Source organism: Myotis lucifugus, unplaced genomic scaffold (assembly GCF_000147115.1).
Source record: "Myotis lucifugus unplaced genomic scaffold, Myoluc2.0 scaffold_207, whole genome shotgun sequence".
NCBI lineage: Eukaryota > Metazoa > Chordata > Mammalia > Chiroptera > Vespertilionidae > Myotis > Myotis lucifugus.
Window position 1 is genome coordinate 105777 of NW_005871255.1, and position 21555 is coordinate 127331.

General features: G+C 41.9%; 1 protein-coding gene and 1 long non-coding RNA gene across 20 annotated transcripts in view; one reads left to right on the plus strand and one right to left on the minus strand.

The window, feature by feature from the left end:
• Nucleotides 1-1052: 1052 nt before the first annotated feature.
• Nucleotides 1053-10279, minus strand: LOC111827713. Its single transcript, XR_002831390.1, has 3 exons — nt 8900-10279; nt 2030-2280; nt 1053-1139 (listed from the first exon to the last, which is right to left on the minus strand). It is a non-coding gene; the product is annotated as an uncharacterized LOC111827713 (long non-coding RNA).
• SIPA1L1 (signal induced proliferation associated 1 like 1) overlaps nt 7856-21555 on the plus strand; it is a 322135-nt gene continuing 308435 nt past the window's right edge. For 13 of the 19 annotated variants that reach the window (XR_002831389.1, XM_023761345.1, XM_023761348.1 and 10 more), the window contains exon 1: nt 8592-8903. The gene's annotated coding sequence lies outside the window, so the exon portion shown is untranslated. Of the gene's footprint in view, nt 7935-8511; nt 8571-8590; nt 8904-13981; nt 14084-21555 lie in introns of those variants that run through there. The other 6 variants (XM_023761346.1, XM_014463336.2, XM_023761343.1 and 3 more) reach the window with 5 other exon arrangements.

A 21555-nucleotide genomic window follows, 5' to 3' on the forward strand; every position in this document is an offset into this window, starting at 1 on the left:
TCCCTGGGAATCTGTTGGAACTCATAATTTTTAGAATAAAGTTCCTGTTCTGTGTAAACTAGTTCTGGAGGCTTCAAGGAAGTCTGGAAAGAATGAGGCCAAGAGAAAAGGGGGTGTGGATGGCTTTTAGGTAGCCAATCCACAGAGTCTAACAAAACATGTGTTATCTGACTTAATCTTCAAAACAACCATGTGTTTAAAAATCTATTATTATTATTATTATTATTATTATTAATTATTTTAAAGGTAAGAAAACTGAGGCTTAGAGAGGTTAAATAACTTTTCCCCAAACCACAGGGCTACTAAGCATGGAGGTGGAAATGGGATATCAGGCGAGGGCTGATTCCACCATGCAGAAATGCCTTCAGGTGAAGACCAGTGGGTGTGACACTTTTGTTCTTGCTCCCAGAATATCAATCCAGGCTAGAGGGATTAGAATGAGTTCTGCAAACCAGTCCTGCATCTTTGAGTTGTCAGCACCTACTTGGCAGGGACTGTGATTTGTGCTGCCCTCTAGAGGAAGTATGGAACAAGTAATGTGTAACTGCCCAGCAAGCCAGGGATCCAGTAGCTTGGAGCCACACTAGGAGAGGTGGGAGCAGCTGGGTGCCACAGTCCCGAGCCACCAGGGCAGCTAGTATGGCTGGCCATGCCACAAGCAATGATCCATATCCATTGTAGCATCGCCAACTACAGCCACCAGGAGAGTTCTTTAGGAAGGAGGTGACTGAGAATTGATCATGGGTGTCTACCCCTCTCCACCCTGCTAGCATGACTAATGGTTGCCCTTGATGTCTGAGATGGGTTTGTGGAATGGGCACATGGGAATGGGGCAGAAGAGGTGCTAGGAATGGAGGGAGATTCAGGAAACTTTTTCTTTTTCAGATCTCAGATTCCTGACCAAGAGCATACTATAGATCCCTGAAAGATGGCAACATGTCAAATACAAATATTTAGTCTAGAAGGATGGGCCCTCAGTCTTCTCCTTTTCCATGTAAAGAAAGAGAAGTCCAGAAAAATTAATTAACTTTATTAAAGTTAGAGTTGACCTGGTTGAGTTTGAGTCCAGAAACCCAAGCCAGAACCTAAGGTCTAGTAGATTTTCTTCCATGTCACTGGGTGATATTTTCTTGGTGTATCTGTAGGATATATAAAAAGTTACATGTACTGGCCTTGGCTATTTCTCATACCTAAGTAGATATACTCATCACTACCCTCCAAATGAAAAGAAATAATGGAAAGAGACTTTTAAGAGCTTTAATTTCTGAAAAGTGATTTGTAAAAATTCAGGGTGAGTGCTGAGCTGTGTTAAGGTCCTAAAATACATATGAAGTATCAGCATGTTCATTTCCCCCTCTTTTTCCTTAAATAGAGGCTCTGAAGGCTTTCACATTCCAGTCATGCTCCTTGGTATGCCCATGAACGGACACCCTCATTACATGTTTCCTGCACTCAGGAACACGCAAGGTTTGATTTCTCCCGCAGACTCGCGCTGCGCTCTCCTCGGATGCCACTAAGCAGCTGCCACGCCAGCGCCCTGCAGCTCCTGGTTCTCGGGAATGCCGCCTGGCCCCAGGCTGGCAATGGAACCGACCAGATGGCTCTAGAAGGCCTCAGCCCACCACTTCTAAGTCATGAGCAAGCCTCTTCTCATTTCTAGGGATTTAAAAAAGACAAGGGAGTGGAGAGAGATCTTTTCCCCACCTTCCTTCCCTGACACATTCTCGACTATGAAATCTGATGAAAGGAAGGTTACTTGGAAGGAAAATTCCAGCTCCTAGGAAAATATTCAAGTTATTTTAAACAGTGCAAAGAACTCCCTGAAAGGAAGTACGATTGGAGGGATGAATAAAAATATGTTTAAGTGCTTCAGATAATTCTTTAAAAATTAAAGCTGGACTAGTATGTGCTGGTGCCTACATAGAGAAAGGTCAAAAGGATTGGTGTTCTGGCCAGGTGGCTCAGTTGGTGGGAACGTTGTCCCGTACACTAAAAGGATACGGGTTTGATTCCCAGTTAGGGCACATACCTGGGTTGTGGGTTTGACCCCTGGTCAGGGTGAGTGAGGTAGTCAACTTATGAATGTTTCTCACCTCTCTCTCTCTCTCAAATCAATAATAATAATAAAAACCCAAACATATCAAGTGAGGATTTAAAATTAAAAAATAAAAGGACTAGTAAGCCATGGGATGTTTATTGAGCCCATATTAATAAGAAAATCATCAGAAAACCAGGAATGGCTTGTACTATAGCTCAGTGGAATATTTCAAAAGAAGATACCTGTGAGAAGGAAAGAAAATTTGTGAGTGTTTTTCATGAAAATGTTAGCAAAATGCAAAAATATGTCAGCAACAATAAGCTCCTGGCTCCTACATTTACGATTCTACTTCTGACCTCTTCTCTGACCCATGAATTTCAAAACCTCATGTTTTAAGTGTGCTATCCCTACTAAACACAAATTTGAATATGTTTCTGCCTGGCTGAAATCCTTCAATGGCTCCCTATTGCCTACAGAATAAGGCCCCAAATCCTCAACATATCAGACAAAGCCCCCATTGTTATGGCTGACATTGATGCCTGCACCCTGGGTTGTCTCCCTGCCCTGGGCCCCTGTATCTTCATGGCTCAAAAAGCTCAAGGAGGCTTCCTAACAGCAAAGTGTGTTCTTCCCTTTCTGACGTCAGGTAAAGCCAGTTAAGTGATTTCACCACCTGATCAGGATGGGAATTCTGATTCTACTGTTATTAGAGTTCATTAGTTTATTCCACAAACGTAGTGAGTGTCTTGCTTGTGATTGGAACTATGCTAGACATTAGGGATTTAAGAGTGAACAAGACACATATCCCGCCTACAAAGCGTTTACACATTGGCTAAACCCAGCAGTGAGCTCCTGATAGAGGAGCCTGGGAAACACAACCCAGGGTGGAGTTGGGGGGATGTCAGCCCCCCTTGCAAAATATGGAAAGGAGAAGAGAGGTTGCCAGAGAGCAAGCAGGCAAATGACTAACACAGTGACTTTTGAACAGACACCTAATGGAACTCAGAGAATGAGCCACAGAGGCACAGCAAAGGCAAGGTCTGGAGGCAGGAGTGCCTGGTGTATTCAGGGAACAGAGAGAAACCAGTGTGGCTGGGGTGGAGAGAGGAGGCTGAGAGGAGGGAGATGAGACCAGAGCTCTAGATAGGCGTCAGAGATAATAGACAGATCTCTAGAGCAGACTAGGAACTTGGGCTTTTTCTCTGAGTGAGATGAGGAGCTCTGGTCACTTCTCTGCCCCAGGGCCTTCCAGGGCTTCTCAGTCTCTTAACACAGAAGCCGTGTGAAGAAAGTGTTTCAAGGATGAGAGTGGTCAACTTCTTCCCTGCTACTGAGCTGTAGGTTGAGGTCAGGATGGGAAATGACCACTGGATTTAGCAACGAGGCAGTCACTAAGGGCCCGAGAAGTGACCCTTTCCCTGGAGTGGTGGGTCTGAAAGGCTGCTCAGAGTGGACTCAAGAGATGGGAGGAGAGGAATTGAAGACATGAAAGCAGGTGTGGAAAAACTTTTTGAAGATTTCAGTGATAAAGTGAAGGGAGATATGGAATCTAAAAAATGTTTTATTTTTTTTTACCATGAAAAGTGTTACAGCATGCTTGTAAGCTCTTAAAATGATTCAATGGAGAGGGAATTTTTCCTGATGCAAGAGAGAGAGGGACAATTTCCTGAATCCATGTCCCTGAGTCAGAGGGGATGGGACTAGTGCACAGGGAGAGAGGTTAATGTTCACCATGAGCGCTGAGCGTTCACTGTGAGCAACAGGACAGAAGGGTATATGCAGCAGATGCAAGATTGGTAGAGAGGGAGTGTGTGCTAAGTTCTCTTCTGATTGCTTTTAGAAACTGGGGACCAGCCCCGCCAGTGTGGGTCAGTGGTTGAACATTGACCTATGAACCAGGAAGTCATGGCTCAATTCCCGGTCAGGACACATGCCATGGTTTCAGGCTCACTCTCTAGCAGGGGGTGTGCAGGAGGCAGCCGATCAATGATTCTCTCTCATCATTGATGTTTCTATCCTTCTCTCCCTCTCCCTTCCTCTCTCTGAAATCAGTGAAAATGTAAGTTAAAAAAAAAGAAAAACAGGACCATTAGCTGTGAGAAATAAACTGGAGGTTTGATGGAGGAGGAGAAGGTATGAAATAGTCCTTTAGGGAAGTGGGAGAGTGGACAAGAAAGTGTAGTATCTTTGCTGAGGAATGTTAATTAATTATAAAGTAGTTGATGTTTTAAACATGTCATAAATACTGTTATGAAGATGGGAGAATGAATTGTTTTAAGAAATCTATTCAGGCAAATAGAGTTACATACAGAGGGTTAAAACAATAAAACAACAAAAAATTGAGCCCTAACTGGTTTGGCTCAGTGGATAGAGTGTCTGCCTGCAGACTGAAGGGTTCCAGGTTCGATTCCGGTCAAGAGCATGTACCTTGGTTGTGGGCACATTCCCAATGGGAGGTGTGCAGGAGGCAGCTGATCGATGTTTCTAACTCTCTATTCCTCTCCCTTCCTCTCTGTAAAGAAATCAATAAAACATATTTTTTAAAAAATTGAAACAACATTGGGTAAAATTTAATCTTTGATGATTTGGGGGCATTTTTTTAATAGTTAGGAGTCATTTTTTCTGTATTAGTTAATAATGCCCTGTAGATGTATAGCTAGTAACAGGAAATCCTGATTTTATGATAATAGGATGGACAAACCAGACTTTAATTGCAAAACATGCAGCTGTGAATTGATGTTTATGTTATTAAAAATATCAATTTTCCTTGCTTGGTAGGCGTCGGTGTCAAAATTCTTTTCATATTGGATATGCTAGGGTGTGTTGTTGAGTAGACGTGAATAACCAGAGGGAAATTAATTCAGCTGAACAGGAAATAAGACGGTAAATGACTGGATGCTCACCTTATCGCTAGGAAGTGTTACACATCCCTTAGCTGTGTGTGGAGGGGTTGTGCAGAGATAGAGGAGCCAAGAAAGGGAGCAGGCGGGAGGGGGTTGAGATCTAATCTGTCCTTGGCAAACTCTCTACTCCTCATTTCCCTCTTCTGCTGCCCCTTGTCTGTTATTTTGAAACCTCTGGAAGGTCAGGGAGGATACAGAAGTCCCTGACCCAGAAAATGTGCAGTTGGAACCTTAACTTTAGTGGATTTTTTGCCTTTTATTTCCTCCAGAAGTACTAGTGAAAGTTCTGCCCATGAGGGATAAATAGTAGTCCAGGGCCTTGAAAGAGCAGTTTTTCTCTGGAACAGTTTCTACTATTCTACGCCTGAAGGTTAGGGAAGTTATCTTTGTAATTTGAGGCCAGTACCCATCTCTTGAGCCTCATAAGAAGCACTGAATAAAGTTAATAGATTTGGCTAGCACTTGGATCAATTATTTCAAATGTATCAAATGGCCCTCTGGGAGTCATAAAACAGGTGGCCCTGAAATTGTACTATCTGGTGGATATAGATTGGCAACCATCCTTTAAGGGCAAAATTATGTTAAAAGTTGAGCCAGAGCATATGAACAACTGGTTGTCTGCTATGCTATGAAAGATGGTTCCTTAAAACAGATCAACAGCTTGATGGTGATGCTCCATTTGTGTAAAATTTTGATACTAAAAATACCAATCTGGCGCTGGCCAGTGTGGCTCAGATGGTTGGGTGTCATCCTGGGCTCACAGGTTGCCAGTTATATTCTTCGTCAGGGCACATGCCTGGGTTGCCAGCTCAATGCCCCGTGGGGGGCATGCAGGAGGCAGCCAATGGATGTTTCACTCTCACATCGATGTTTCTCCCTCTCCCTTTGTCTCTCTCTAAAAATCAATTAAAGAACAAACAAAACACCAGTCTCCCTTTCTCCCTCCCTCCTTTCTTCTTAAAGTTATTTTGGTGGGGGTATGGATGTATTCAATTTGGGTTTTTGGTTTGAGCTGTCATATTTATTAAATAACAAGTAATCTGTTTTGAGTTAGTGTAAAAGCAAACCAGGAACAATGGATTCTCTTTGGATTCTCAATGGAAATTACTGTAGCGTGGTCAATATTTTTGTTGTTTTTATACTTGAGACAAGAGAACTTTAAAATCAACTTGTCAACATGTAGCTAAACTTTGTGAAGTTGACCTAGAAAATGAAACAGTTTTTTTTATTCTGTTTGATGTAAAAGGAAAATATCTGTTATTTATTGGAACCTTTCCTAAGTCTAAGAGCTATAGATTTTTAAAGCTGTAATGCCCTAACGTCTGGGCTACCCCTCATTTTACAAGTGAAGAATCAGAAAGGTTAAATAACTTCTCAAGGAGCCTCAATTATTAGTGATATGCTAGTTTCCTGACCTTTTCTAGTGCTTTTTATCACCGTATCACTAGGTTTCTAATATAAAAACTTTCATCCAAATAGCACTTAAGTTTGCATGTAACCTAAAAGAGACAATGTACTTTTTTAGGTTTCTAGTTCTATTAGGTTAAATAATGGTTCTCCATATTGATGTAAATAGGGATGGAATCTATTTTTTAAAGTTTTTTTCTTAATCTTTATTACTGATTTTAGAGAGAGGAGAGAAACATTTAATTCAGATACCATGAAATCAATTTTTACTCATTCATTTTGATATTGAAATTTAAACTTAACTTCTATTTATATTTAGTGTAAATATAAAAGTCATGAGCAAGCCCCTTCAATATCAAAATGAATGAGTAAAAATTGATATTTACACTAAATTTAAAATAAAGGTATCTATTTTATTTAGGCAGTGGGGATATAAAACCTCCACAGAAAAGTTTCTAAAATTAAAAACTAGATTTGAAAAGATTTCATGTTCATCCTTAACAGCATTTTGGAGTAGGTATAAAGGCGTCTGAAGAAGCTTAGTGATTAAAATAAAATGTCCCCCCTCCCCTGGTGATTAGGGTTTTTATGAAACAAATATGGAGAAAGGAGGGATTATAACTATTAAAAACAGACACATTCTGTGTGAACGGAACTGGGAGGTTAGTTTAGTAGACTGAAAAACGTAACTGTGGAGTAAAAACTTCTATTCTAAGCCTAGGCATTTTTCCAGGGTAGTGTGAAAGAAAATTACTAGGACAGGTACAGACTGTTGCGTTCACCCCCTCCCCCCCACGCCAATAGACATTAAGTAAATACCTAATATGTACCAAGCCCGTGGAAGCGCAAAGAATACAAAGATGAGTCAGGCAGATCCTCAAGGAGCCCAGTGTGGTGGGGTGGCAGCGATACGGAGGGGTGGGTGGGAAGGAAAGAGAGGGAGGGAATGGAGTGGGTGGAGGTTGAGGGATGAGATTAGACCGGGTGATCGAAAAACTGAATATATGTAAGATAGAAATATAAGGGTACAGATATGCGCAGACTTTTAAGGCAGAAATCTACCCCAGAACCTCTTAAAACACCATTAGCCTCAATCGCCAGATGTGGCCAGCTATCAGGACGCTGGTCTTCTCCAGCTGTCCTCTGAGTAGGTTAAAAAACCCTCCTCCCGCTTCTAGTCCTCGCTTTCCCCACCATTAGGGCGTCGGGCAATGGCGGGGGCGGGTTGAAAGCTGCACCCACGTTTGCTGCCGCTTCTCTGCAGGGCTTTGCCGTTGTCATAGCAACTAGGAGTTCCGCGATCCCCCACCTTCCCCCAACTCCTACCACTTCCCCCGGCGGCCGGGCAGAGCTGCCGCTTTTCTCGCGAGATTTGCGCGCCGAGCCGGGCAGCTCCGCGGTGATCTCACCGCGACCGGGTGGAGGGAGGGGGAGGAATGGGGCGGGGAGGGGAGGGGACGGGAAGGGCGAGTTCGGCGCCACCACCGCCGGCAACTTTGTGAACGAGTTCAGTGCGAGCGTGAGCGAGTGAGCGAAAGTCAGTGCGGCGCTGAGTGCCCGGGAGAAGGGTCCCCGGGGAGGGCCAGGTCTGGACTCCAGAGGCCGCCCCCGCCCCCCAGCCCCGGCCACCCATCCCCTCCTGCCTCCGTGGCTCCCCTTCTATTTCCTCCCGCCGCCGGTCTTCCCCGGCCTTCGCGCCCCCGTCTGCAGTTACCTGTCCCCTCCCCCACTCGGCACGCAGCTCCCCTGCCCCGGCGCCCACCTAGGACCCCTGAACCTCGGGCCCCCAGACACCCCGCACTCGTTTCCCGCGCCGGCCGCCCCCTCAGCTCTTAGACCTCCCGAGGCAGGCGGGCGGGATGGGGGGTGCCGAGCTTTGGAGGCGGCGCGAGCTGGGACCCGTGCGCCCAGACAATAGTTGATGCTCGGGGAACCGGGCACCTCCGCCCCCTACTCCACCGGGAACGCGCCCCCCGCCGGCTCCAGTCTGCATTCCGGGCCCCCTCGGAGCCCGGTTCGGGAGTTGGGCTGATTCGCCCCCGCCTCCCCCGAGCCCCTCAAGCTCCGCGCCAGCCCCGGCCCAGGCTCGCCGCCTGCCGTTCACCGCAGAGGCGGCGGCGAGGGGGCGCGCGCCGACGGTCCACGGTTTCTCTTTCTCCCCAGGGAGAGCGCGCGGCGGACCCGCCCGGGACGCGCGGCGGCCCCGGAGGCCGGGCCCAGCGGTAAGTGGCTCCCGCGCCCCTGGTCCGGTCAGGGAAGTGGGGGTGCAGGACTGTTGACAGCCTCCCACCGCATTCTGGCCGGAGCTCGGGTCTAGGACCCGGCGCAGGACACCGGGCGGCCAAAGTTTTATTTCCGATTTGGTGGCGTGCTGAGACCGCAGCCTGGCGGGGGCGAGTCTGCGTGCGTGCGCGCGCGCACCTAGGAATCCAAAGCTGCACTAGTCTCCGTCTGGCGCCCGCGGGAGAGGCTGGGAGACCCGCGCCCCGTGGGGGTGGCTGCGCCCACCCCGCTGCCATCATCTCCGCGGGAGAGCCTTCCTTTCAGTCACCTGGGTGAGCGCTTTGTAGGCTGAGCTGGCGGGGCCAGGCCGAGAGGTTTAATCGCGAGATGCAGAGAAGAGCAGCTCGGTGCCCGCGGATGGTACATCTCTCTCTCCCAGGGGTCCGGGGGCAGTGAAATTTCGGGATGCTCTCGCCTACTCTGAAGTACACCTCAGGAGGGATGGGGAGGCGGGAGGCTGCTGCAGAAAGAACTTTACCGCCCGCGCCCCATCTGTTTCCAACTTCCCTCCTGACCTTAAAGAAATGTGCGAGGCTCTCCATCGCTCAGCATTTCTAGGAGGACTAGTGAGCGCGTTGGGCAGGTTGAAATTGCATCGGGTTCACCGTTTAGAAAACATAGGCGAGGGAAATGGCTCGCTTTCAGGAAAGAGTCGTTGGTATTCCTTTTGAAGGGAAGCATTTGGGGACTGATGGCTCCTAGACGGCATTTATCTTATAGATTTTATTTTTCATGACGGGAGGCAGCAGTCACTGAAATTGTTACTTCCTGCTAAACGATTATATTTCTGAACTGGGAGCCAGTGATGCGATGCAAATTTCAGAGTAAAGGTGTCGACTTTCATCAGGTTCCAGGTCTATCTGGATGAACTGGGGTTGGCGTTTCCTCTATAAAGCAAACCTCTTTCATGTTGAAACTCTGACTCAGACTCTTAAAGCCATTGTTTTATACTGGTACTCTGTGGGAGTTCAGTGTCAACTTTCTCCTGTTTTCTCATGTGGAATATTCGTCCTAGGAAAAGATTCTCTGACTCAATTTTTTGGAAAAGTACAAGATTAAGTCCTATGGATCAATTCTCGGTAGCTTAGTAACGGTATTTTTTATTTTTATATAATCTTGATTTAATGACTTTTACTTTTTACTTTTTTGAAAGCTGCAATTAAGCCATTTTTACGAGGATGGGAAAGAAAGCTGATGGGAATAATATAGAACAGTGGTAACTAGTTTCAAATAAAAGGTTTACATAAAGCAGTTTATGGTCACTGATGTCTCTAACTATTAGATGACATACCAGTTATTAACAAGAATATTAATATTAAAGCATTTTTCCCATGGAATAAATTATTTCCACTAAAGCATTAGCAATTAACAATGCATTTAAAATAACTTGGGTGGTGATTTGCATGTAAATGGTTAGGGGCAAAATAAGAGCTTTTGGGGGATGAATGGTTTCATGTGGCTGACGATTTATTTTCTTATCTCATTATGCTTAAGTAAAGGACTCTTGAAGTTGACTGTATCATTAGATTTCTCTAGTTGACTGAGAGAACAAGTTTGGCAAGTGGCTCAAGACAGTCAGTAGGTGTTGCTGTTAGCTTCTCTGCAGTTCCTGGTACTGCTCGTCGAATCTGAAATTGCAGTTCTGGTGCAATGAACTTAGATCTGAAGTGTCAGGCAGTGTTAGTTGTGACTTCATTGTAGCATTCCATGGCAAGGTTGACTTGAACTCTTGGTAATAATTTCAAAGCACCTCACTGAAATTGTATATTGAGATTCTTTTAACTCTGTCCTTTAATTATTCTCTTCTAGCTTTTGCATTTGCTTTTGTTTTGAATTAGGTGTATAATTTTGGTGTCTCCCCCTCCCCCCCATTTTAAAACAGCTTTTTAAAAACTTCTTTCTAGTAACTTCATTGAAGTCATGGACTGCAGATTGCTTGAGATTAGCAATTCAGTAGACGTTGGGGGATCTTGGTTGACTATGAGTTCAGAGATAATGTATTTTCAAGTTTGAATTTTGAAATAAATTCCTATTCTCTATCTCTTTGAGCTGTGAAACAGGAGCATGAGAAGAGTTAGAACAGTATGAGAGTACAGATTTCCCAAATCTTTCCCATTTAGAGGAAAATATATAGTGATTAATGATAACATGATTATGTGTTTCCGTCAGTCCTCACTGTTGTATTATCATTTCTGTTGGTCCACATCAGTGCACATCTATAATAATAAAAGCGTAATATGCTAATTAGACTGGACAGCCGAACAACCTTCCGGATGTCCTTCTGGACGTGAGAGCCAAGGCAAGCCACCGCGGCTTCGAGGGCCCAGCCCCTTGCACGAATTTCGTGCATTGGGCCTCTAGTATAAAATATGAACAGTTTGAAGATTTTCTCATGCTATCTCAAATTTGGCTCACTGACCAAATTGGACTTTCTCTGAGGAAGACAAATAGACTCATCCCCATTAATAAAGAGTTAGAGCTCTGTTCTTCCTTTTGACTCAAATCACAGAAGTTCATATCTCAAATTCAGACCCCTCTGCCCCCGTAATATCACTGTATTCCTAACCTTTTGAGAGTTGTGGTAAGTCAAACAGTATTTAGTGAGTGCTTCTATCTGGAAGGCATGCTCTTGGATTCTGTGTTTCCCAATGATAATTACAGTGTGTTCCTGCCTCAAGGAACTTCTGTGCAATGGGGCCTTTTGTAGTAAACTTTCCTGGTTTGGTGCTATGATATCCTGATGCCCCCATGAAGGTCTTGCATAGCAGGCAATTATCTTTGAATTTTACCTTACTTAAATTAATTTCTGAAATAATTTAATTAAAAGTAATTTTCTGAAAAATAATTTTGAAATCATGATACACTAAAGAATTTGTTCTCAGAAGGTCTGGGCTTAAATTTTCCAGGTATGGGAATCTTGAAAAATAATTGAACCTTTTTCTCAAATGTCTTTCCAAAAAACTTCCTTCTGCAGAGATGGGCACAATACTTGCCTCACATCTTTGCTGCAAAATTGTGTGAGTACTTTGTAAACCATAAAGTCTATTTGTGATTGTATTTTCTTGGTGCTAAGCATATTCATTGATTGTTGGAGCTAGAAGGAAGTTTGAGTAAAAATCATTTGGCCCATCCTCCCCATTTTACAGATGGTTAACTGAAGACCAGGAAGTCCAAGGGATTTGTTGAAGGTTATACAACTAGTCAGTGATCAGGCACAATGCTTGGAAGGCGGGTTGTCAGAGTTAACTCTACTTCTGCTTCCTGGTTTGTTTGTTCCTACCTTAAAGCCTATTAAATTAAAATTTGTTTATTACTTTTTCCCTCTCACACTTAAGGGTTCAGTGTTCATTAAATGTCTAAAATGAGAAGTAGCAAAACTTAAGGAAACAAAATCTATGTAAAGGTTGAAAAGCTATGAAAACAGCATTGATGTAGTATTCAGTAACTAAGCTTTAGTTAAAGTTACTCAGATTCCAGAGTAATGGAAAAAGAAATTATGAGTTATAGTATTTACATGGTAGAGCCTGTAGGCTTGTTTTTTTTTTGGGAAAAGGAATCTTTGTTAACTCAGAGCACAATGTACTTGTATGTTCTTTAGAGAAGCCAAACTTAATTTATTCTAGTTTACCATTTTCTTCTCTTCTTAAACTTATTTTTCATTTGTAGAAGAAGTGGTTGTATCTTCCTTATTTCTGAAACAGTGGCAACTTTTGGACCTTCTCTCAGCTACCTGTAAGGGTAACCAGAGGGCAGGGGTTGGGGGTGGGGAGGATCAGTCAGGTGGAAGGATAACTGCATAGAAAACAGGAAAATGTTGTAGGAGCTTCCTGTTGAGAACGTGACTGATTTATATAGCACTACCCTACCTTCCTCTGGGGTAATCTGAGCCAGGAGACAAGAAACATTCCTGCCAGTTGGGTGACTGCCTTTTAAATGAGGGGCTCTCCCTGTTCCGGGCAGGGTTAGGCGTTATGTTACTCCTTCAGTGCTCACACAAAAGTTTGTGTCTTGTTCCATATACAGTGCTATTTAAAATATGGGTGTTTCACTGTCACTTGAACTTGACAATCTAACCTACTCTCCATTGCACCTCTACTTTTTGGTATGGGAAATAAATTGGCCTCATTGGATTTTTGCTTTTTGTGTTTTTTTTCTTAAAAAAAAAGGCAAACCAAAACAAAGCCCATGCATCTACTCACATTTGTACTTTGTTTTTCAAAGGTTATACAGTTTACCCTTGAACAACACGGGTTTGAACTGTGAGGGTCCAATTATACATGAATTTTTTTTTCAGTAAATACTGTGACTATATTTGCTCTTCCTTATGATTTTCTTAATGATGTTTTCTCTAGCTTACTGTATTATAAGAATACAGTATGTAATACATGTATCATACATAGTATGTGTTGACTTTATGTTATCTAGGCTTTGGGTCAACAGTAGACTATTAGTAGCTAAGTTTTGGGGGAGTCAAAAGTTATAATCAGATTTTTGAGTTCACTGGGGAGGGGGGTGTGTGTGTTAGGGTCCCTCACCCCTGCATTGTTGAGAGTCAACTGTATATAAGTTAATTTCTCTGAGATGAAGCTCATTTATTCTTCCCGAGGCTCTCGATGAGCCTTGGAGTGAGTCAGAACTATAAAGACTCCCTTTTGTTTGGCTTTCTTAAACACAGATGATTTGGGTGAGGGATGGACTAATATCATAGGGTTTGTGTCATAGGGTTTGTGATCATAAGGGTAAGACCATCTATCTGGTGGATCTTTTGAGGATAGAGGCCAGTCCACATCCACCTTCTCCTTTTATTCTGGCCTGAGGAGAGTAAGGTAAATCCAGCTGAAAATAGAACATCAGTGTTTTCTTGACGCTCTAGAGCAAGGGTCCTCAAACTACGGCCCGCGGGCCACATGCAAATACAAATATTGTATTTGTTCCCGTTTTGTTTTTTTACTTCAAAATAAGATATGTGCAGTGTGCATAGGAATTTGTTCATAGTTTTTTTTTTTAAACTATAGTCCGGCCCTCCAACGGTCTGAGGGACAGTGAACTGGCCCCCTGTTTAAAAAGTTTGAGGACCCCTGCTCTAGAGAGAAATTACACCAAATGACACAGGGGACTGTCAGGGGCTTCCTTGGTAAATAGCAGTGCTTGGTGGGTGTGCCACTGAGTCAGGGAAGCTGTTTCTTTGCCTCTGGAGGTCTGTGATGAGAATGTTCAGCCTTTAGATTCTAATTTGTTACTTGTCATGTTGCACTAAGTTCTCCCTTTAATGAGGATTGTAGTATGCCTAACTTTAAACGGAGAGAAACGGGCAATTGCATAATGTTAGATTTCCTTTTTTTCAATGCAGGAGAGGCAGGAGGAGAATGCACGCTTGTGGGAGAATGCCTGCTTGGAGAGGGACAGTTACGTTTGTACAAACACAGGGGTCACTCAGAGGCAACTTGAGCAGGTAGGACATCCAACCCAGGTGGCCACTGGATTCCTTTTCTCCTCTCTCCTCCCCCAGAGTAGGTTCAGGTTAAATGAATTTTACAGACCCAGCAGTGAATTTTGGTTATTCCTCTTTTCTCTGTCCACTTTCCCCACAAAACCTTTTCCCAAAGTTACAAGGATAGTAATTGATTGGATTTTGTGGTTCAGCATCTTGCTTCCTTTTAGAATGAGTTCTGAAGTTCTCAGAATAAAGCTATTGAGAAACAAAAAGCCAAGGGCTATGTGCCTAACGGTCATGTTCCTATAATCAAGACTTGGCTGTGATCAGTATCTTTTACTTTGACTCCTCTATTATTTTTCTGAAATTCATCCCCCCACCCCCCCATATTCTCAATTATTTGCCTAGGTAGGAATTCTAGTTTGATATATTGTGAGATCCTTGCATTTCCTCTAACAGTCTTATTTCCCAGAATTGATTGACTATTTGTCTTTCCAGGTTTATTTTTAGTTCTTAATGCTTGCAGAGAAGCAACTGATAACTGAACTGTGGTACTGCTGCCCTTTAAGAGAGAGTACTTATAAGAAAATACCTCTAAGATATGCAATTATAAATGACTAGAATGTTCTAAAATTTTCACCCAATTTGACTTTTATTGCTTAGTTCACTGGTATGGACTAGGGAAAAAATGGAAAGCAGTATTTCCCCCTGTTTTTGCAAGAAGTGTAAGTTTGTGACTAGTCAGAACCATACTATTTGGAAGACTTCAGAAACACATGTTCTTAGTCTTGAAATGAGGGTTGGTGTGTAAGCTGATTTGACTCTTCCCTAACCATCCTTCTGGCTGCTCCAATGGAGACCTCAGAAAGTTCTGCCAATATACTTTGCCAGAGTCTAACTTCTGAGTAGCTGGTTTTTCATGTGTAAAGAGAGTGTACTCAGTGTGTGTATATGTGTTTGGGGTGGGGGTTGGCTCCTGGTTTGCCCTTGGAAAACCTGTTAGGAAGGTTTGCTCTGGCTGAGCCTGAATGTAGTTTTCTAACCCTGTCTCTTTTCCAGTTTTAGAAATGCCTGTGATTCTTCAGAGTCTTAGTGTTACTGTATTTTATGTTTTAACGTAGGATGTTAGTGCTGATCCTTTGTAGTAGGAAATGAGGTATAACAATTGCATAACAAAACTGTTTCAGTAGAGCCCTGGTTGGTGTGACTTGGTTGGAGCATTGTCCCATGTACCAAAAAGTTCACAGGTACAATTCCTGGTCAGGGCGCATACTCAGGTTGCAGATTCAGTTCCGGCAGAAGTCAACCAATTGATGTTTCTCTCTCTCTCTCTCTCTCCCCCTTTCCTTCTCTCTTCCTCTCTCTCTAAAAGCAATACAAATCAATACAGATAAAAAAATAAACACACACACACACAAACACCTGTTTCCGTAGATAAATGATTATGGAGAGCTGTAAGACTTATTACAAGTCCCGGAACCTCAGCCCAGAAATGGCTTTCAGTGGGATGGTTCTGAGGGCCATTTTCAAGGTATGTTTAAAAACAGTGGTTTTCAGTGCCTTGGGTAGGATGTGTGGGGGGAGCAGTGAGCACTTGATGGAGAGGGTAGAGAATCGCAGTGACCGCTGGGGCTTTTCTCCCGGGAGCATGCTAGATAGCAGGTGAATAGATGGTTTGAGATTCTGTTATGCTTCTCCCCCACCCACTTGAGAACATAATGGATTTTATACCATTTTTGGATTTGTGTTTGACAATAGGCAGATAAGTAGTGGACTCAAACCAGAAAGCAGCTTCCTGGGGGTTGTAGAAACGTCATTCGGATGGGTGAAAAAGAGAACCCCCTATCCTCTCTCTGTACAGTCTCATTGATTAAAAAAGACAAAAGATAACTTGGAAGTAATTTGGAAATGACTGTCAACAGCTAAAAGGGCCAGGCTGCTTAACTCCTGTAGTGGAGGTAGGACATGTAAATCCAATTTGGAATTGCATGTTGGCACTGACTTTTGTATTAGGGTAAAAAACATAACGTAAAGTTTACAGTCTTAACCATGTGTTAGTGTACATTTAGTAGTGTTAAATATATTTGTATTGTTGTGAAACAGATCTCTAGAGTGTTTTTATCTTGCAAACCTAAAACTGTACCCATTAAGCAGCTGTCCATTTCATCTTCCCTCATCCCTGGCAATCACCAATCTGCTTTCTATTTCTATGCATTTGACTCTTTTAGTGGATCATGGAGTATTTGTCAAGGTTCATACATACTGGCATGTGACAGGATTTCCTTCCCTTTTAGGGTTGAATAATATTCCAGTGGGTGTATATACCACAATAATATTCCAGTGGGTGTATATACCATATTTGTTTTCACATTTTGGCTATGCCAATAGTGCTGCTATGACGATGGATGTATAAATATCTCTTTGTGACCTTACTTCCAGTTCTTTTGGATATATACCCAGAAGTGGGATTGCCGGGTTATGTGGTAGTTCTATTTTTAATTTTTTAAGCAGCCTCCATACTATTTTTTTTATAGTGATTGCACCATTTTACATTTCCACCAGCAATGTATAAGAGTTACTTCTCATCCTCACCAACACTTACTTTGTGTTTTTTTAAAAATAGTAACCATCCTAATGGGTGTGAGGTGATAATTTCATTGTGGTTTTGAATTGCACTTCTGTAATGATAAATAATATTGCACATCTTCCATGCACTTGTTGGTCATTTTTATATCATCTCTGGAGAAATGTCTATCCAAGTCTGCCCATTTTTTCAATTGGGTTATTTGATTTTATGTTGTTGAGTTATAAAAGTTCTTTATATATTCTGGATATTAATACCCTTTAATAGATATATGCTTTGCAAATGTTTTCTCCCATTCTGTAGATTACCTTTTCATGCTTTTGGATGCACAAAAATTTTTAAGTTCGATGTAGTCGCATTTGTCTATTTTTGGTCTTTATGCTTGTGCTTTTGGTGTTACAGCCAAAAGATCATTGCTGCATACAATGTCATGAAGCTTTCCCCCTATGTTTTCTTCTAGGAGTTTTATAGTTTTGTTTCTTATGTTAGATCTTTAATATATTTTGAGTTAATTATATATATGTTGTAAGATAAATGTTTAGCTTCATTTTTTTGCATGAGTATCCAGTTTTCCCAGCACCATTTGTGGAAAAGACTGTCCGTTCCCCACTGAGTGGTCTTCGGACCTTGTCAAAGGTCAGTTGACCATTGTTTACTTCTGGGCTATTTCCTATTCTATTCTATTCTATTCTATTCTATTCTATTCTATTCTATTCTATTCTATTCATCTAATTGTCTGTCTTTATGCCAGTGTCACCCAGTTTTGATTTTATTAGCTTTGTAATATATTTTGAAATCAGGAAGTGTAAGAGACATTTACTTTTGCGTATGTATGATATTAAGTAATAGAGAATAGAGAAGTTGGCAATAGGGAAAACAATTCACATAACTTCTCATTTTTTTGAGGGGACTAGGCACAGTTAAAAATAACGTAACTTGATTTAAATGGCAGAATGTATGCAAGACTATCAATTGGCAACTGTTATAATAAGAGCTGTGGGCTAGCACTTCCTAGTTTACAAAGGACTCTCATAGATATTTAGTCCAATGGCTTGGGAAAGCTTCAAGAGGATGATGGATCTTGAATTTATCTTGAAGATTGGATGGGTATAAATACCCCAAACCATCTGTGTCCATTGCATCACAGTGCTGTAGGGAAGTCTTTAATGAAAGCCTCTAGTAGCAATCTCAAATTTTTCAATGGGATCAGTTATTTGTTGTTTGTGATTTTTTTCCCCTTGACACGATACTGCCTTTCCTATTCCAATCCAGTTGTTTTCTTATTTTTTATATCTGCTCATTGAATGGCAGTGGGCAGCATACAGAGATAGAGTACTTAGCCATAACACTGTTTTAATTTGTATGATGTGCAAAAAACAAGGAAATTAACCTGGCTGGGTTGTATAGGATAAGTTGAAGGAGAGAGATTGGAGCCAGAACAGCAAGTTGAGTGACTGCTTCAATAATTTAGGATTCCTAAGACCTACTTTCTCACCTTCTTAATAAAACTAGGGGGATAATTTTGGTAGGGTGTATTGACAAGACATTTAGTAGAATGTCTGTGGCGGAAAATGGTAGTTTGCTTACATGTAGTATGCTGCAGTAAAGAGTTATTTAATGGTGACCAAATAAATGTATGTGTACCCAGGTAGGTCTCTAAGCAGTAACTTACTCATTTATCCCATAAGTATTTATTGACTCTCACTGTATGCCAGGGGCTGGTGGCCACTTCTAGTGACGAAAGGATAGATACATGATTCCTGTTCTCATGGGGCGGATACTCTTCTAGGGATTTGTGTGGTCCTTTTCAGTGTTCTATCCTCTCATCTGGTTGGATTTTTCTTTTAGTCAAAGGGCACCTGTATTACTTCTGGTATAAAACAATTGTAGTTGAAAATAGCCCCACATTAAATATTCTTTGTGTAGAGGAAGAAAGAAACACTAGACAGTTCTGCCTTTGGTTTCCAAGGAGATGTCTTGGCTAAATTTGTTTTATCAAGTGCTTTTCTAAGTAACAAATAAAGGAAACTGGCTCTAATGAATCTGGTTAAGGTTTTCCTGAGGAACCAAATAAGGTTTTAAAATCTTGGTTTCTTCTTTCACTCCTGCACCTAGAGAATATAGAAACCTCGTTTTGGCTAATTCTGGATTTTTCCAATAATTATCACATCTTAAAAGAGCCATATACCCTTTTTGGATCTTCTTTCATTTGTTCATTTGTTCATGTAACAAATTTTCAATGTGCACTTACGATATACCAGATAATCTTTTCATGTGTAAAAGGAAGAAGGTTGATGGTTGAATTAAGTTTCCTTGAAGGCCAACTGTTAAAATTCTGTGAATTTATTAGTGTGTTTTAGAGAGATTTGGGGGCTTTTTGCATATAGTAGAAATGTTTTTGAAAAAACCTAAAGAAATAGAAATATAGAGTTTTTGCTTTTAACTTTAAAACATTTTAGTGGGAAAATTCTATAATGCTGGATCATTTTAGCATAATTTCACTCAGATCTGAGAAAAAATCAACATTTTAACTCAACATTGAGAGTCTTTCCTTGAATTTTTGGTAGAAGAAAGTTCTGAATCTAACCTTTCTGCTGTTACTTTTAACACCCTATTTCAGATGATTGATATAGTGCCAGTGTGGGAGATTTAGAAATGCTTATCACCTCTCCTATGTGCTCAATTCCGAATCTTTTGGGGGCTCATATCACTTATGTGTGTGATAGTCTTGAGATATGGTGACACATGTCACGGGGTGCAGAAGTCACACTGAAGATCTTAGTAACAGCACTGTGATCATTAGCTGGCAATTGTCCATGCTGCAAATATGTGAGATTCAGATAGCCCAGTGTGAGTTTTTGTGTCTTTATAAAATGATAATTTCATTTTAATTTGTTGTTAGAAATTCAACAGAGTATTGTTTATGTGTTACAAGATTCAGTTATGCAAAGTAAAACTTAAAAATTTTTCCCTCCTGTGGATTGTTGGCTGTTGGGAATCTGGCCTCATTGTCACCAAAGAACATTGGAAAATTTGTTGTAGTTCTGGCTCTGTGGCTGGGGCCATTTTTTTCTTTCATTATTGATCAGCAACATTCATTGAGTACCTTCTAGATGGCAAATACTGTTCTCATCCTGGATATACAGTCGTGAGCAACTCTGAGTGAGATAGGAAGCCACTAGACGGAACAAAGGGGTTTGATCTGACCCCTTTGATGTTTTTAAAGGATAAAATTGCTGTGTAGAGAATAGAATGAGGTGTGTGTGGGGGGGAAGGGGAGGGCGGGGAAGGGCAAAGGGAGGCAAAGGTGGAAGCAGGGAGATACTGGGTTCTAACAATAATATAGATGAGATGTGATGATAGCAATGGTGGAGGTGATGAGAAGTGGCTGGATTCTTGGCATAACCCAAGTGGGGCTAAGGGTGAGATGATGTGGGGTGAAAAAGAGTGGAGTCAAGGATAGCACCAAGGTTTTTGGCTGAATGACTGAAATAATGGAGGTGCCATGTATTGAAATGGGAGAGACTGGAGGAGCAGGTTTGGGTGGGGAATTAAGTGCTGATTTGTACATGTTGGGTATGCGATACCAGTGGATGTGCAAGTGGAGAAGTCAAGTTGGCAGCGGGGTAGGTCTGTTAATCTTCATGAGCTTCAGTTTTTTTCACTTGTGAAATGGGGAAAGAATTTGCCCTTCTCAGAATTCTTGAGATCAAATGAGATAAAAAAAGTTAAAGCTTCTAAAGTTATGTCCTATGGTGGTGATATTATTTCTGGAAAGTACACTGTTACCATCTTAGGTACTTTGTGGTCTCTTTCGAGCTACTAAATTCATAGGCCAGAATGTATTGTGGAAATTTAGCATTTGCCTTCCAAATGCTTTCTCTCCGAATAGATGGAAATGCTTTCTGTGATCCATGCTGTGACTCCTGGCAGCTTCTGGAAGAACTTAACATTTCGGTTCCTTCCAGGGTGTCGTGGGCTTTATTTTGTCTAAAGACATTGGGGCACTACATGTGTGGCATCAGACTTGCCCCTTAATAAACATGGTTTCAGGCAAAAGTAATTTTATTTAAGTGGGAGGATATTGTAATAGGAAAACAAAAAGGCCCTGTCTTTTCTCAAAGTCTTTATTATTTTAAGCTTCCCATAACTTAGCTCAGCTGACAAGTAAGATCTCATAAGTTAGATTTATTGGGGAAACCATTCTCTGTGTGATCCTAGGTTTTTTTTTTTGTTTGTTTGTTTTTGATTGCTTACAAGCAGGTAAAATATGTTAAATATATATTTGTACCCACTGAATTAAAATTTATTTAAGATACATGTAAAAATGTTGAGCCCTAACTGGTTTGGCTCAGTGGATAGAGCGTCAGCCTGCGGACTCAAAGATCCCAGGTTCGATTCCGGTCAAGGGCATGTACCTTGGTTGCGGGCACATCCCCAGTAGGGAGTGTGCAGGAGGCAGCTGATCGATGTTTCTCTCTCATCGATGTTTCTAAATCTCTATCCCTCTCCCTTCCTCTCTGTGAAAAATCAATAAAATATATTTTAAAAAAATGTTGAAAGCATCAGTCTTACATTTCAATCAATGGTATTTTGAATTTATTAAATGTCTTTCCTTAGAGGTCGTAATCCATAGTTGTTTCCTTAAAATGCAGTATTTGTTGATAATTGGCTTCTTCCCAAAAGTGAGATGTTGCTTTAGGAACCTCTTCAGTCAAGAGATATGGTGCTGATTCTTGGTTCTTCTCATCCATGAGGCAGTTTGAGCAGAAACACTACTGCTCTTTCTTCACTGCCCTGCTCATTTCATCATCCGTCTACAATAGCGATTTTCACCCGGCGAGCTGCAAGAGGCAGCAGGAATTCTTAATAGGTGCAATACCTGACTGTTTAGTCAGGGGCACTG